The sequence below is a fragment of the Hemicordylus capensis genome, chromosome 4 (genome assembly GCF_027244095.1).
Source record: "Hemicordylus capensis ecotype Gifberg chromosome 4, rHemCap1.1.pri, whole genome shotgun sequence".
Classification (NCBI taxonomy): domain Eukaryota; kingdom Metazoa; phylum Chordata; class Lepidosauria; order Squamata; family Cordylidae; genus Hemicordylus; species Hemicordylus capensis.
In genome coordinates, this window is record NC_069660.1 from 145,012,239 (window position 1) to 145,018,959 (window position 6,721).

A 6,721-nucleotide genomic window follows, 5' to 3' on the forward strand; every position below is an offset into this window, starting at 1 on the left:
CTGTGGCCCCTATGGTGTTGAGGTGCTCTTCAAATTGTTTTGGAATTGCACCTAGGGCACCAATTAATTGCTCCTCCTCCTCCTCCTCCTCCTCCTCCTCTTCTTCATTATTATTATTATTATTATTATTATTATTATTATTATTATTATTTCTTGTTTACACAGTCAGACAGGTGTTATTGACTGGTTTGTCTTATCCAGACATCAAGTCCTTCCCATTATTATTATTATTATTATTATTATTATTATTATTATTACTACTACTACTATTAGATTTTTAACAAAAAGTCCTCAAAGGGGCTTACGCAGAAAAATAAATAAAATGGTTCCTTGTCCCAAAATTTAAAGAGAAATAGAAGGTAGACACTTGCAACAGCCACAGGAAAGATGTTGTGTTGGGGCTAGATAGGCAAATTCCTATCCTTAAAAAACAAACACAAAGATTATTTGTATTGGTAGGCATTTTATAGTTATTTTGAGTTATAAAAAATAGCTAACCACAACAAAGCAGATGCACAAGACTCAGTGATTATTCAAGTAATCCTCCAAACAATTTAATAAGATTGGCAATAACAGCACTGACCTTACTGCAGAAGAGTGTGTGTAGAAGATAGTGGCTGGCCTAAAACCACCTAGTGAGCTGATAGCAGAAATAAGATTTTAGCTACAAGAGGTCTTTGAGTTCACAGCTCCATCTCTTACAAGCAATTTTATTCATGCCTAAATGTGAACACATTCAGAGCATGAGATAACAGATAATGGCTGGCATGCCCTGCAGTGTAACACAGGCAGTTCAGAACTGCCCGTGCCAATCTGCATTTCAGGTTGTGCACAACTGCCCAGGTGCAATTTCAGATCATGCACTATTTTATTTTTTATTGTTGCATTTATATACTGCCTTTTGTTAAAAGACAACCCCAAGGCGGTTTACAAAAGTTAAAACATACAATAAAAAGACAATAAAAATATTAAGCTAAAAAAAGTAAAAACAAACCAAATTTAAAATCTATAAAATACAAGCATAAAAACAATACAACAGGTAAAAGCACACAGAAGCAGCAGTAAAAACGATTATGTAAAAGCCTGGATGAAAAGCCAAGTTCTAACAAGCTTTATAAAAGCTGTGATGGAGTCTGAGGAACGAATGGCCACTGGGAGAGCATTCCAGAGTCTAGGAGCAGCAACAGAGAAGGCCCTGTCCCGAGTGCACGACAGCCGGGCCTCTCTCATTGTCGGCACCCGGAGCAGGGCCCCCTCAGATGTCCTCGTCAAGCGGGCAGCAACCCTTGGGAGCAGGCGGTCCCTCAAATACCCCGGGCCCAAACCGTTAAGGGCTTTAAAGGTCAAAACCAGCACCTTGAATTGGACCTGGAAACGAACCGGCAGCCAGTCCAACTCTTTCAGAATGGGAGTGATGTGCTCCCAACAGACAGCTCTGGATAAAACCCTAGCTGCCGCCCAATGCAGATAGTGTGTGATCTGCGATTGCAGAAGGGTGAATTGTACCAGAACAGCCCTCTACTCCAGCACCGTAGGCATGTGTGTTAGAGCCCCGCAGAGGCATGGGCAGTTCTGAACCACCTGAATTATGCTGTGGGGCATGTCAGTCACTGCAATTTGGGAAGCGGTCCCTGTATTTGTCTCCCCTTTGATGGAGGCTTCTGAGTGCTTTGTAAATCGGCAACGGAAACAGAAGTAAAAAAATCAAATACATTTAGTCACTGCAGACAAGAACATTCACTTTGTAATGTTTCAAGCACTACTCACTGACCACTTATTGTACTGTGGTTCCTAGGAAATGAGGCGTCAGAAAGCAGTGGAGGTCGGCTTCTTTCTCGCCAATGGTGTATTGCATTCTCAGAAAACCCAAGCAAGAAGAAACAACATGTATAATTACACTAAAGGCTGCAGGGACGTAGCTATAATTAAGTGGATGGGTTCAAAGAACCCAGGCCCCCAGCTCCACCCCTCCCTATCTTCTTCATTGTCTCCCTCACCCCAAGGGGCCACCAGAGAGAGGGGTGAACACAGGCCCCCTCTCCCCTAGCTATGCCCCTGAAAAGCAGGAAGGAGAGTTGTGATGGTCACAACAAACCATCCCAGGAGTGAAAAGCTACATATTGTCTAGATTTCAGTTCAAAATATGCTACTTAGCTTTCTCGCTGCATGTTAACACCAGTGTCAAATTTATCATAGATATATACTCTTGCTATCGTTATTATTAAGAATATAGGAAGAGCCCTGCTAGATGAGGCCAACAGCAGGGATGTGCATGAATAGACTTTTACAATTCAATTTGAATTCAAATAGGATCTGCTCAATTTGATTCAGATTCGAATCAAATCAGTTCAAAACAGGGTTGATTCGAATTTACCCTGTTTTGGCACTTTTAAAAAATCAATCAGGGTGTGTGAATTATTTTTACAAAGTGCCAAAATGGTTGTCAAATCATTTCAAATCTGAATAGTATTGATTCGATTTGAATCGAATTACCCTTAGTGGTAATTCAATTCAAATTTGAATCATCCAAATTACCTAGATTCAAGTTGAATCAATTCAAATTTGCATCGATTTGCATTTCCCTAGCCAACAGTCCATCTCATTTAACATTCTGTTTCCAGATATGGCCAATCAGAAGACTACAAGCAGCACATGAAGACAGCAGCATGTATCTCCCCACCATCTGGCATAACAATGGAGTCTCTATTTGGTAGGGCTGCACAAAGCAGACACGATCTGATTTGGGGACTGCCTAAGAGCTAAGGGCCCTCTGATTCAATTTGGGGATTCAAGTCGTTCCTGCTTTGTTTCAGCCAGAACTGAAGCAGTTGTTTTTATTCAGAGCCAAGCTTTCCATTCCCCCTAAAGGTACAGACAGGAGACATGGTGGCTCTACCTTTATTTCTCTCTAGCATCTCTAGCAATGCCTTCTGCTGCTTCTCTTTAAAAATGAAACCTAGAAGATTTTTTTCTACTTCTTCCCTTGTGGTCCATGTAAGGTGCAGGGTTTCCTGGGAACTGTAGTCTTTTCTGGGGCTGCAACCATTTAAAAAAATGTTCCTTAGCTTCTGGATACCTTTTTTACATTTAAACAGCTCTGAATAAAATAAGCCATTGCCCTCTCTTAACAACTGGCTGAAAAGCCCATGCCTTGCCTCATATGGTTCATCAAAACTGTTAATCCTTTCCAGATTTAACAGGAAGCTGCCCTTTGCTGAGAAAGACCATTGGGCCATCAAGGTCAGTATTGTTTGCCCTGACTGGCAGCTAGGATTTCATTTCTTTCCCAGCTCTATTTGGAGATGCCAGGAACTGAACCTGAGACTTCCTGCATCCAAAGTAGATGCTACAGTCCCATTCCCTGCTCAAAGTCCCCCCCCCCACCATCTGATGAATCTATTTGATCAATTAATTAATCTGTCACAAGTGGATTATAACAGTGGCACAACAATACAAGGTGAATGCCTGTATTTCTCTTGCTCCTTTTTTTTTTTAAGATAATCTGAGAAACTCTCAAGATAAATTGCTGTTTGAGAGGAATTTCAGGCCCAATAACAATTTCAAATTATGCTTCTAAATCATGGAACGCCAATTGGCTTGGAAATATCTGTGAAATGAAAGAGGCCTATGGAAAAATACTGAAAAGAAAGATTTGCAGGTTGCCATGAAAGCATTCATCAGTGTGCAGATAAGCAAGGCAGTTGAGAAAGTTGGCACGACAGATTGCTAGTGGGTGGGACAAAATAATCAAATAGGACAGCATGGATTCTGTACATGCTACATGGTAGTTCTCTTACAGAATACACTGTGGGTAAAAAATACTGGTGGACACAGAAGGGGCAATATGCACTTCAGGGAGGGTGAAAGTTATCCCACATGCTTGCTAGATTTCTAAAAGAGAAATAATGGTATGTATCACATTAATGCTCCCATCCTAACTTATTCCCTCTGAAGTACTTTAAGTCCTCTTGGTTTTGAGTTAAAAGCTCTAATCTACACCACAGTTCCATCAACGGTGGAAAGAAGCAAGTCAGTCTGAGTGTGTGTGTGTGTGTGTGAGAGAGAGAGAGAGAGATAATACATAAATGCAGTCTTGAGTATACAATAAGGTTGTTCACACAGACTTTTGCTTAGCTGGGGATGGTGGGGGGAGGCAGGATAGCACCTTCCTTCCCCCCAGATGACCTAGGCATGATCCAAGCTGCACAGCTCACATGGCCACATGACAGCCACTGCCATGAGCCATGAAGCATTCTGGAGGCTGGAAAAAATGTATCCCAGCCTCCAGATATCCCACAATACACACCACATGATGAGTGCGGTGTACTGAGGAATTTCCCCTCAATGCAGGGATTTCCCCTCATCTTGCAGCCCAAGCAGACACACGACACCAAGCCTGGGGGAAAGGCCAGGTAAAAATCCAGGGCTACCTGAGGAGGCAGCATTGGGTTCAGCCTTGATTCCCAGTGTTCACATGAGCAGCCTTACCCAGGCAGGGCTACTTGTGTGATCAACCTCAGTGCCCTCCCCCCCCGCTCTTTTTAAAGCTATGCACATGAGCAGCGCTACCTAGGTTAGGGAGCTACCTGGGTAGGGCTGCTTGTATGCAGCACTGGGATCCAACCCAATCCTGTTACTGCCTTCCCCACAAATCTGGGTTTGGTATGCAGGCTTTTACCTGGGTTACCCCAGGTACAGGGTCATGTATATGCTAAGTCTGCATGCAGCTTGAGCATACATAGTGTTGGGCACCTAGTGTGCCCAACTCCCAGGGGAATCCCCCAATGCACTGTGCTCATTGCACGGTGCATTGTGGGATTCCTGGAGGCCGGGAAAACGACTTCCAGCCTTCAGAGATCTGTGCTGCTCTGTGCAGCATGGATCGTGTGGATGTGCAGCGGAGTGCTGCAAAGGACCTTCAGGGATCATCTGGGGCAGAGGGACGATAGGTTCTACCCTGCCTTCCCTCCACCTTCACATTTGTGGGAATAACCCTCCCCCCCCGATATACACAAACCAGCTTTCATAAGCTACTTTACCTATGTCTCCTCAGCTCCCTTTTCTGATCCTCCAACAATAGGCTTCCTAAACTCTATATAAGGCTCTCCTCAGCTTCCCTTTATTTATTTATTATATTTTATACCACCTGATATGTACATCTCTAGGCAGTGCCTTTATCATTTTCTAATTTCCTAAACCACCTGCTCTTGTACCTGCTTCCTCTAACTCTCTCTTCTACCATCAAGGTTCCTACTTCCCCTTCTTCTCCTACATCTGCTTCTCTACCATGCCCTCTTCACACTGAAGTACCCACTCCTTGGTTTCTCTGCCTCTATTTCAATTTCTTGTCCATAGCAACAGATACCACTGTCTCTAAGCACTTTGTGAGATAACACTGTGCAAGGATCTTCTTAGCCAAAGTGGTCCCTTTTTTGGAGAGCCGGGATTAATTGACAAACATTCTACTATCAAGTCTTTTCTCTTGAGCAACTACAAAAACCTGGAATATACATGGAATTACAATAGCTCAGCCTATAAACCAGAACAGGGGTGTAAAGCTCAATTTGGTGGTGGGCCAGATTTGATTCTAATGCATCTACAGAAGGTTGCATATAGCCTTGCACTGCCTTCCATCATCCCATGCCTGCCTCGCAGCAGCCTCACACCACATTCTATCTTCCTCCTTGTCCTTCTCCTCCCTGTTCTTTCATTTGCTTCCTTTCCTCTGCCCTCACCCTACTATTTAAATTGGTTGAACGCACTACTTTTATACCAGAATATGCTTGGAGAAATGTTAAATATTTTTTTTAGTTTTTTGAAGAAATTCTGAATATCATACTTCCCGATATTCCTCTATTACATGGATATACCTCTATTACCTAGAGATGCCAAATTTTGCATGAATATCCTCAGGGAATTTCTTTCTTTCTTTCTTTCTTTTGTATTTTAAAAAGAAATTCTGAATACAACCATCATATTTTAACTGTTAATGTTCTCAACATATTTTTAATAAACTCAATAATCAGATCAGTAATTCCAAATCAACATCATGCACCAAGAGAAGCAGAACCCCTTTCCCCCCTTACCCTCCACTCACCCTTCTTTCTCCTCCTCCACCCTCCTCTCTCTGTGTCTTTTCCTTCCCTCTCCCCCATCCAGAGTAAAAGTGCTCTGTGCTATCTTCTGTCTTTGTTGTTGTCGTCATCTTCTTCCTCCTACCTCCTCTTTATCTCCTGTCTCCCTCTTCTAGTGATTCACACACTAGAAAACTCAAAGGGAGGAGGAGGAGAGGAGAGTGGCAGTGGCAAGGAAGAAGGAAACAACTCGCAGCTTCCAGCGCCGCGCAAGGGTTGCAGGGGGGAGAGAGAGAAATACTGGCATCGGCAGAGGAAGCGGGGGAAAGAAGGAAGCCTGCCAGTCAGATAGAAATAAGTATATGTGTTGCAGCAGTGAGGGTGGGGAAGAAGAGCAGTGGTGGCAGGTCTCATCCCAGCATCATATGGGCTGCTCCGTGACCTCCATGGGCCTGATCTGACCCACCAGCTGGCAGTTTCACACCCCAGAGCTAGAGGGTCAGTTCCAACAATACATCCAAAGACAGACTTGTGCAAATAGTTGCCCACAAGAGCAATTTGCTCACAAGCTTAGTAGTATAATATCAGAACGGCTATCCAGCATAAAGTCATGGCTTCAATGTTGGATTGCTCATATGAGTCATTAT

At 43.3% G+C, this 6,721-nt stretch overlaps 1 long non-coding RNA gene across 1 annotated transcript in view; it reads right to left on the reverse strand.

The window, feature by feature from the left end:
- LOC128324435 (uncharacterized) overlaps window positions 1–6,140 on the reverse strand; it is a 32,861-nt gene extending 26,721 nt beyond the window's left edge. Inside the window, exon 1 of the long non-coding RNA XR_008306854.1 lies at window positions 6,087–6,140. This is a non-coding gene — a long non-coding RNA (uncharacterized LOC128324435). The remainder of the gene's footprint in view (window positions 1–6,086) is intronic.
- Window positions 6,141–6,721: the final 581 nt, after the last annotated feature.